Source organism: Musca domestica, unplaced genomic scaffold (genome assembly GCF_030504385.1).
Source record: "Musca domestica strain aabys unplaced genomic scaffold, Musca_domestica.polishedcontigs.V.1.1 9, whole genome shotgun sequence".
NCBI classification, from domain to species: domain Eukaryota; kingdom Metazoa; phylum Arthropoda; class Insecta; order Diptera; family Muscidae; genus Musca; species Musca domestica.
Genome location: NW_026712435.1, coordinates 22,651,843 through 22,662,977, shown reverse-complemented (window position 1 = coordinate 22,662,977; position 11,135 = coordinate 22,651,843). Strand labels below are relative to the sequence as shown.

The window sequence follows — 11,135 nt, the reverse complement described above, 5'->3', positions numbered from 1 at the left end:
TTTGTAATGAGATCTTTAGCTGAATATGACAATAACATGTCTGCAAACCCTCGAAATATTCTTAAAATTTACTAAAATCTGCCGGAACCGAAGTATATTAAAAGGCCAACCGATTTCATTTTATTTATTTATTTATTATTATTATTTTTTTTTTTTTTTTTTGAGAAGATTGATGTTGTTTTTGAGCGCTTCAAATTATATCGAAGTTCAAAGTTATATATAGAAGTTCCTGAAGTCGTTTGAGACTGGTATACCATAACAAAAAAAGGAGGTCTAATTTCGAATGGGAACCCAAATAGAAAATGATGGCTAATTCAGATGGAAAATATCATATAAATCTTTATATAAATCGGAAATTGGGCGGTCACATTTTACGCCGTCTAAGTATATATATATATATATATATATATATATATATATATATATATATACATATATATATATATATATATATATATATATATATATATATATATATATATATATATATATATATATATATATATATATATATATATATATATATATATATATATATATATGCTTAGTCGGATCTTAAATAACTATTTCAATAAGTTACAAACTTCTTATTGTGGAAGGTATAAAAAGAGATCTTGTTCGAAAAATGGTGTAGTATAGCCCCACGTTGGGTGCTACGTTTTTTTACAAAGATAATATATCCTCCATGCTATGTTTGGTGGTATGGTATGAAAAGCGTTATTGTTAGCGAAAAGTCTAACTCAGTGCCTGTTCGAAAAAAGTCGAATATAGCCCCACGTTAGGCGCCACTTAAAAAAAAGGGTAATATATTCTCCACACCAAGTTGGGCGCCAATTTTGAAACAAAGGTAATATATCCTCCATACTATGTGCGGTGTTATGGTATGTAAAGAGTTCTAGTTTGAGAAAAGCCAAACACGTTGGGCGCCACTTTTTAAATTTACCGTGTTAAATTTTAGTCATCTTGGTCTATGTATGGTGGAGGCTATACAAAGGAAACTTGTTCGAGAAAAATGTAACAAGTCACCCACGTTGGGCGTCACATTCTGAATTTACGTTTTTTACGGTCGATGAATAATAATGGCATAGCAAAGTTAATACTTCCTAACAACTATGTTTACTTTTCTCAAACTACATCCCTCTACCATACATTGGCTGATCCTGTAGTATGAATTTTGATGAATTATAAGTAGAATAACAAAGATAAGATGTAATATGGCGGATGGAAAGAGTTCTTGTTCGAGAAAAGTCTATCATAGCCCTACGTTGGGCGCCACTTTTAAAATTTACTTCATTGGCAGGAGCTTGTACTTTATTTCGTTGTTTGAAATAAATTTAATTCATTTTGGTCGATCCGCTTCATAGTTTGATTGACTACCAAGGACGAAAAATTTGCCTGAGCAAAAATATAAAGGTCGATTTTTTGCTAATATTATTTTGGAATATTTTTAAACAACTCACGCACGTTCCATGTTTTGCTTCACTGTCAAACATTGTCAGCTTGGCTTATAATTTAACCATGATCATACAAACGAAAAACGCTTTCATATCATTAAAGCGTAACTATGGACTTAGTGAAATGCGAGGTCGTGGAACATTTAATTTCAAGCTCAGGGCTGTCGGTCAATTGGCAGCCGAAATAGTGCGATTTAACGCCTTGAGACTATATTTTGTGGTGCTTTGTTAAAGATCATGTCTATACGGACGAGCCTGCTTCAATTGACGCATTGGAAGACAACATTGACGTATTTATTCGTGAGATACCAGTCGAATTGCTGGAAAGTAAATGCCAGGTCATTATGGACCGTACATCAATTCAATGTTTTTTAACTTTCCCATAACTCTTAAGAAATCATAATTTTTCCTCTATAGGGTCTTAAATGATTGTTTCGATGAATTATAAACGGAATAGCAATGCTAAGATACTCTCCATACTATGTATAGTCAACGGTGTAAAAAATGTTCTTGTTCGAGGAAAGTCTAACAAGTCACTCACTTTGGGCGCCACTTCTTAAACATACTCTACAATCGGGCGACTGCAAACTAAGCTGCGTTGGCTGAGTAAAGTTTTAGTCTTCTTATATCTTGGACGATATAAAAAGGTTTATAAAAAGTTTAACAAGTCACACATTGGGCGCCACTTCTTTAACTTACTTTATTGGTGGGCGCATACAGTTTATATCCATGAGTTACTAAGGGAATAACCAAGGCTATATTTCCTCCATAAAATGTACAGTGAAGGGTATAAAATAGGGTTATTTTTCGAGAGAAAAAAACTACCCAGCTTTGGGCGCCACTTTTTAAACTTGGCCACTTGAAGTTTTGTGCATTGGCTGAGTGAAATTTAAGTCACCTCGGTCGATGTAAGGTACGGCTCTTATTCGAGAAAAGTCTAAAACCCCACCCATTGGGCGCCACTTTTAAATTTTACTTTATTGACGGTCGCTTGTGCTTTATTTCGATGAGTTACTAACGCTATAACTAGGATAAATTTTACTCCATACTATGTACGAAAGAGATCTTCTTCGAAAAAAGTTTAAGGTAGCCGCACGTTGGGCGCCACTTTTTTCATTTCTGGCGTTGGCTGAGTACAATTTTAGTTATCTTGGTTTATGTATGGCAGAGAGTATAAAAAGGGTTCTTATTCGAGAAAAATCTAATATAGCCCCACGTCGGGCGCCATTTTTTTAAACTTACTCCACTCCAGAGTTAACATTTTTCAAAATAAATTAATGATATTTGTCACAGATGTTTGTAGTACTGCTAGGATGTTTTGTATTGAAAATGAACTATATCGTTATACAATCAAATTAGCTATAATTTGACAATTCGGGTGATCAGTGGGATGTTTAACTCCTCGAAAAAAAAAAAAAACAATTCAGTTTCCATCCTCCTGATTTACGCTACTTTGAAGGTTTCTGCTCTCTCAATTTCCAACCAAATCAGGTTCCCAGTGGGTTGCTTATCATGTTTCAAAATATATTCAGAATAGGAATATCCATCCCGACAACGAAAATATCACATTTTACCGAATTTGAGGATAGCTGGCTTAGCCCGGTTTATTTTATTGTACTGTCCAATTTTTCTTTATTCCAAACACAGTTCAGTCTTTTTTGATTCTTTTTTAGTTTTCCACTTTTTCTTTTTCTGTAAATTCAGAGCAACACTCACTCTCCTCATTTCCATATTTTCCAGGCTAAATGAAAATTACCCCCGGTCCATTTCGGAATGTAAAGAGAAAACCGGGCAATTCAATACTCAACTTACCTTTAACAGCTTCGTAATATCCCAAATCCAGCGTGAATGATTTTCTGTGGAACCGCCAAAAAAAAGAAAAGAAAAGCTCTACTCCAATATTAGGTAGCGGCAACAGTTATTTGACTCTCCCTTATTTCTTGAAGACAAGGCAGAAATCCTTTTCAGATGTTCGGTGATGAGGTTGCAGAAATTGTCGGAGTAGAAAGGTTTACGAACACACGCACACACTTTATTTTTTCTTTGTAATTTTTCGATTTTTTGTTGTCGTAGTCAACAATACAATTTGTTTGACGAAAAATTCCAGGTGATCGCGCGTAAAAAAGAAGAAGAAAAAACAGAACGTTCGCGTTTACTTCTACACCACCTTTAGAAACCGGAAAATATCAAAGAAGAAAAGAAATCAAGGTAAACTTTGAGTTTATTTTTGGGCTGTCTGCTCCGTACAAGTTGTACTTTTTTCGGAGGGGGATAATTTGTTGTTGGTAAAATACGTTATGCTTTTTTGTTTGTTTCTTTCTTTCTCCGTTCTTTTTTTGTTTTGTATTTCTAGCTTCTATACACGTTGATGACGGCGATTGATTTGATCTTTGCACACACTGTTCTTTTCCAAGCGTTGCTCTGGACTGAATCGAGTTGTTAGACTTGTAACCGTTGTTGTGGTTGTTGTTGTTGTTGTTGATTTTAGTTTGTAAGCTTTATGGCCGGTGTTGCTTCGGTTTCGGTTTGATCATTACCAGATACTTCTCTCCATCCAGTGTTTACAATGTTGTTCGAAGCTGCAAGAAAAGAGAGTAAGAGAGAAGTTTAAACACATGAAACACAAGAGAGCACCACAACATCGATTTATTTGAATATGTTAATATTTTTTTTTTGTTTTCGTATTCTGTGAGATTCCATTTTCCATGGGGAGAAGTGAAAACAGTTCAATCTTGTTTGAAGCGAACAGAAAAAAAGAAGAAGAAAAAGCTCAGTTTGACCTTAATTTACAGCAAGAGCAAAAACACACCAGTCGCCGGGAGAAACTAAAACTTGTTTTCATACAAATTACAAAAACAACAACAACAACAACAAATTAAACACACCTCAGCAATATATTTTTATGATGACGTAGTTCATAAAAAATAACTGGCCGTGTAATTTGTTTTTGTCGGTTTACTTTTTCATATAATTTTGTTTACATTTTTGCATTGTACAGATATTTTTATTATTATTTTATTGTGCATGTGCACAATACTTTTATTTTCGTCAATTATATAAAATAAATACAGTGGCACAATTTGAAGAAGTAACAAGTAAAAAAGCTGTAAGTTCGGCCGGGCCCAACTTTTAATACCCTCCACCATTTGGTACAAATTTGACAATTTCCAAAAAAAAAAAAATCCGTTAAAAATTCTGTTAAAATCTTAAAAATACCGAATGCCTATTCGACGACGTGGACCTGCATAGGCAACTTTTGTCATAAGTTATTACAAAAAATCTGTTTATAATGTAGCTAAAAATCATCAAAACACCGAATATAGGGGGTACCGTTATATGGGGGCTATACGAAGACGTGGACCTGCACAGACAATTTTCTGGCATGGGCTGAAGTATCCATTACGAACTTCACATACGAAAATTTAAACAATCCCGGTAAATAATGTCGCAAAATCATCAAAATACCAAATATCGGGGGGGATGGTATATGGGGGCTATACGAAGACGTGGACCTACATGGCCCATTTTCTGTTTTATGCTGCAGTATCTATTACGAACTTCAAATACCAAATTTGGAACGATTCCGTTAAAAAATGTCGCTCAAATCATCAAAATACCGAATATCGGGGGGTACCGTTATATAGGGGCTATACGAAGACGTGGACCTCTATCCTTTTAATTCTAACATTCATAAAACGCGACATAAGCTTCTGATTTTCTTTAAATTTGGCGCATCCAAATATCTCTCCCCTCACAAGATATGTCATCTTCTGGTATCTCTCCTTTTGCCTACTGGCAAAATACACATGTGTCGAGAAGTTACAAAGTTAATATACCGCTCATAGAATGGTGGAGGGTATAAAATATTTTACAAAATTAGAATGAGTAAGCCGAAACATTTCATCTTCCCAGCAGATCTTGTGTTAGTAGAAATAGTGGTATGTGTGAGATATGAAGAGAACCCGATGTTTTTTTTAAGATTTTATAATAGATTTAATTGTTCAAAACTGTGACCCTTTGAAGGAGGAGGTACCAGAATGAATGACCTGATCTCTACCATCTTTATAGAAGACTAGCTGAACCCGGTGCGCTTCGCTACCACTTTTGATTTTATATGCATTCAAAATTTTATTTACAAATATATGTTGGTTAAAAAAAAAAACAAATTTAAAAATTAAAAAAAAACTATTGCACTACTTTAATGCGTAAATAACCAAAACCATTAGAAAAGCAGTAACATGACATACATACACGAAGGGTTTGTCCTTCGGATTTATTTATTTCATAGCAAATACCAAGCGTGCAGTAAACTGCAATCTTTTAAAGTTGAGTGGCATTTCTATTGCAATTAGTGAATTCGGGATAGCAACATATTTCGCCTAATAAGCGTATTTCAAATAAATTGTTGTGTTGTTTTTTAGTGTTAGCCTAAGGCGTTGTGGGTCAATGGTTCTTATTAAAATCATATCCCAATCTGATCCGATTTGAATATAATTAAAAAAAAAAAATTACTTTTACACCAAACTCCGCCACACCTTTCATATTTCATTGAAATTGGTGCGTCAAATATGTGAAATCGGCCGAGAATATATATATGGGAGCTATATCCAAATCTTAACTAATTTCCAATTAATTTATCACATTTATTATTATAACCAAATTCCGCCACACTTTCTGAATTTCATTGGAATCGGTCATATATATCGTGTTTGGTGCATAATATGTATGAGATCGGCCGAAACATATATGTTAGCTATATCCAAACCTCAACTGATTTCAATATAATTTGGCAATTTTTTCTGGTGTCAGATTTTGTCTCTCTCGCTTTGGGTGCATCAAATATTTGAAATCGGCTGAGTATATGTATGGGAGCTATAATCAAATCTGAGCGTATTTGAATATAATTTGTCAAATTTATATTTGTACCAAATTTAGCCACTCATGCCGAATTTCGTTGGAATCAAAAATACGTATCGTGTTTTGTGCATCAAATATGTGAAATCGGCGGAAAATATATATGGGAGCTATATCCAAATCTGAACCGATTTTAATATAATTTGACTAATTTATTTTCTAATCAAAATCCCGTTACATATTCCAAATTTCTCTGGAATCGAACATACATATCGTGTATGGTGCATAAAATACTTGAAATCGGTAGAAAATATATATGAGAGCTATATCCAAATCTGAACCGATTTTAATATAATTTGACAAATGTATATTTGTTTTAATTTCCGCTACACATTCCAAATTTCATTGAAATTAGAGATACATAGCGTGTTTGGTGCATCAAATACATGAAATCGGTCGAAAATATATATGGGAGCTATATCCAAATCTGAACCGATTTCAATTTAATTTGACAAATTCATTTTGGCTCCCAATTCCGTTACTTATTTTAAATTTCATTACAATTGGAAATACATATCGTGTTTGGTTCACCAAATACATGAAATCGGCCGAAAATGTATATGGGAGCTATATCCAAATCTGAACCGATTTCAATATAATTTGTGAAATCAATTTTTTAGATAAAATCTATCACACGTTTCAAATTTCATTGAAGTTGGGGATACATAGCGTGTTTGGTGCATCAAATGCTTGAAATCGGCCGAAAATATATATGGGAGCTATATCCAAATCTGAACCGATTTCAATATAATTTGACAAATTTATTTTCGGATTAAATCCCGTCACACATTCCAAATTTCATTGGAATCGAACATTCATATTGTGTTTGAGGCATGAAATGAACGAAATCGGTCGAAAATCTATATGGGAGCTATATCCAAATCTGAACCGATTACAATATAATTTGGCAAACTTATTTTTGTTCCAAATTCCGTTACGTTTTCCAAATTTGGAAACTGTATCTTCAGCCAATCAATAGATAAGTGCATATAAAATCTAAATTTTTGGGAGGTACCTCCGATTCTGATGCTATATCTCCAGTTCCAAGTGGAAATTCAAAAATGTATATAGCCTATGTTACTTTCAGGCGATGTTGCAGTATATGTGGAAATTTTCAGGAAAATCTATTCAGCGGTTTTCGAGTCCATAAATTACAAACAAACAAACAATCAAACAAACAAACAAACAGACAAACATTTTCCTCTTTTATAGATATATATATATATATATATAAGAAGATATTGTGTTGATAGAAATATTGAGATGTGCCAAGTCTGAATGGAATCGGATGTTAATTTCATGTTTTATGATCTTCATGGATATTCAAAAGGTTGACCCTTTGTAGGGTAGGTACTACAGGGTGAGATGAAAAAACTTCAGACTGCTGTCATTTCTAAGCCACTCGTCCGACAAATGTTAAAATTATTCCAGTGACAGAATTGATGGAATTGAAGCGTGATAGTGGGATTTCTTTATATTTGGCTGAAACACAAGTGGCTATCGTTAGAGCACTCCAGCATTTAAATGTAAATAAATCTTTTGTGTCTCATACCATCACTCGTTACTACTACGTGATACTGGTAGCGTAGCCCGACGCCAAGGAAGTGGACGGAAGAGAACAGCAACATCAGCAGAAATAATTCGAAATGTATAGAAGCGACTTAAACGAAACTCGCGTCGCAGTGGCCAAAAAATGGCTCGTGAGCTGAAAATATCGCAATATTCCATTCGGCAAATATTGAAAAATTAGCTCGGGGTAAAACCATTGAAATTCCAAAAAGTGTAAGAACTTACAACGCAACAGAAAGAAAATAGACTCAAAAGAGCTAAAGAGTTGCTTCGCTTGGCCGAAAGTGGTGAACTGCCGAATTTGGTTTTCTCCGATGAGAAAACATTCGTTGTCCAGCAGTTTGTAAACAAATAAACTGATCGTGTTTACTAGCCAAAGAGGTTAGCTGAAAATTTACACCTTCGGTTGGCCACCAGAACTCAAGCGCCGGCCATGGTGTGATGGTGTGGGCCGCCATAACAGCCAATGGTCATTCTCCGCTCGTATTAATCGACCGTGGCATCAGAATAAATACAGAATATTATAGCGAAAATATTCTGGAGGGTGTATTAAAGTCTTGGACACGCAAACATTTTGGCCGCAGACCTTGGACATTCCAATAGGACTCAGCACGCATTGTAGGCCATAATTCATGCCAAAAGTGACCAATTCGAACTAATCTAAACTTATTCTAAAATTTTGTGCTATTTCCGACATTTTTTGCTTTCATTCAACAAAATTTGAAAAAAAAATGTAAAAATTATGGCATTTGACTTTGGGGCAGTCTTTTTGTCCCACCCTGTAGATGAAGTGCACTGATGCAAATATTAGGATTTGCTAAGTTGGAGCATAATCGGATTATCTTTTTTCTTTCTGTGCAGTAAAATATATATTTTTTAAAAATTTCGAGCTTTTGTAGGGTATGTACCAGAAGGAGCGTACCGATATTGCCCATCTCCGAACTTAATCTAAGTTTGACAATAATATTACTATGTGCCAAGTTTGAATCGAATCGGATACTCCCTTCGAGAGATATCGTGCACACCAGCCAGCAGATAGACGGACGGACATCGCAAGATCGACTCCAAATGTCCTGAAACGGATTTGATCTAAAACCGTTATTTCGACGAGGTTCGATATTTTGGCCGTATCAAAAGATATATACCCTCTGTAGCCCTATGGCTAAGGGTATAAATATATGGCTTTTAAAATGTTTACTTCAAGGTGTAGCAAATGGAATTACAAACTTAATATACCCTCCGTACTATTTATGGTAGAATGTATAAAAACAAACAATACATTTAGCAAAAAAAAAAAAACAAAAAAAAAATATTCTTATTTTAATTGGCATATTCTTATCCGTTTTTTAGTCTTATCCTTGTATCTTTGCCAGGAGACCATTCCGAATTGCTGCAGATTGTCAAAATCAGTCGAGCCGTTCGTGAGTTATAAGCGTTGTAACAAACATCACTTTCATTTCATATGAATATATATTAGTTTTGCATTTTATACTATTTTATTTTTATTTATTTTATTATTATTACTATTTTTTTATTTTCTTATTTTTTACACATTGATTTAATCAACTTTGATAGTAATATAGCATTTCTTAATTTGAATTATATTTTACTAACTTTAGACAGCATAAAGTGAATTTTCGTTAATTATTGTTTGAAACTGGTTTTAATTAATGTTAATAAAAACATTGTTTCTTTTTTGCGTTTTGCATTTATGTTTTTTTCTTTTTTTTTTTTTTTTTTTTTGAGAATTTTAACAATTGTTAATGTCAAGCCTCGCTACGCGCTGATTTTAACCGATTGCCACGACGGATTGAAATGAATGGCAAAACAGCTCTTGGAGAGCTGTGAGCAACACCAGAGGCTATATTTTTTTTTTTGTTTTTGAATTTTTGCGGCCCCTTACAGCTTGAGAGCAGCTAACACCAGCATGGGCCACAAATGAAAACAGAAACTCTGCGCAATGTGCTCAGCACTGTTTTTCTCCCTCTCTCGAGAGAGAGGGAAAGACACAAAATAAGTTGAGGCGGCTGGCTTGGTTGTTGATTTGACTCCCCACCGTTGTTGTTGTTGTTGTTTGTATTGTTGTAGGTTATGTGTGATTGTTTTGTTTTTATTATTTTGTCGTGTTGTTCTTTTTTTCCCTGTGACTAGTGTTGGCTTGATTTTTCTATTTGGAAGTTGGCTAGAAAACCAGCAGGCATTGTTGGAATTTTGTCCCCTCATCGATGGGTCTTCGTCCGTTGAGCAGCCAACGACCCACTGTACCACAAAAAACACGGCAGCCAGCCAGCCAGCTAAAAATTGTTTACATATGTGTGTGAGTGGTTTGGAGTTGGTTGGTTCTCTGGTTGCGGTTATTGCTTGTTTTTCTTGTTCTTGTTTTTTTGTTTTATTTTAACACAAATACTCTGGCACATCACATCATCGCAACAAAATACAAACTGGTTTAGCAAATTTCAAAAAAAAAAAAATCATGCAAACTTAACCATACAACATTCCTAAGCTTAAATTGGCAAAATTAAAAAAAAAAAACACGCTCGCACACAGTATTCAAGCAAATAATTTTTAATTTTTTTTATATATTCACTTTTCCCATAAACATAAATCTCAAGCAATTAATTATCTATTACTCGTACATTATCTCATGCTCCAAAACAAAAATCACCAAAATTAGAATCTTGGTTGGCTTTGCGACTGAGTCGTTTCTTTTCGGGCAATATGCTTATTTTGTTGTTGCAAATGCTAGGTTATATACTTTTTTTTGTTTTGCTTCTTCGTTTACTTTGAACACGATTTGAAGCTATTTTATTTTCCGTACACACGTCCGCTCGATTTAAAACACAATCTCTCAACTGAAATTGGAAAACAGAATCTTGAAATGTTTCACCATCAATTTCAATTCAAGAGTCGGTTTTGTTTGGTACTTGTTGCATACGAGCTCTCTCTCGCTCTCTCTCTCTCTCGCTCTCTTGCTCTTTTTGTCAATTATCGCCATGCATTGGCAACTCTTTTCTCTCACACAAAATATCTCAGTCACATTGCTCTCTTGTGTTCTTTGAATACAGTGTGTGTGTGCGTGTGGGCACGGGATCGAAGTAAAATAATCACAACAACGCACCTAAATAGACACTCTCATTTGAGTTTGCATTCCTTTAAGAAACCTCCATGGGGTATTAAAAACAAGGACCAGAAACTTAA

General features: G+C 34.4%; 1 long non-coding RNA gene across 1 annotated transcript in view; it reads right to left on the bottom strand.

Annotated features, from left to right (window-relative positions):
• Positions 1 to 10,488, bottom strand: part of LOC131806885 (uncharacterized) — an 81,847-nt gene extending 71,359 nt beyond the window's left edge. Inside the window, exons 1-2 of the long non-coding RNA XR_009344212.1 lie at positions 9,552 to 10,488; positions 3,267 to 4,033 (exon numbers count right to left, since the gene is read on the bottom strand). This is a non-coding gene — a long non-coding RNA (uncharacterized LOC131806885). The remainder of the gene's footprint in view (positions 1 to 3,266; positions 4,034 to 9,551) is intronic.
• Positions 10,489 to 11,135: the final 647 nt, after the last annotated feature.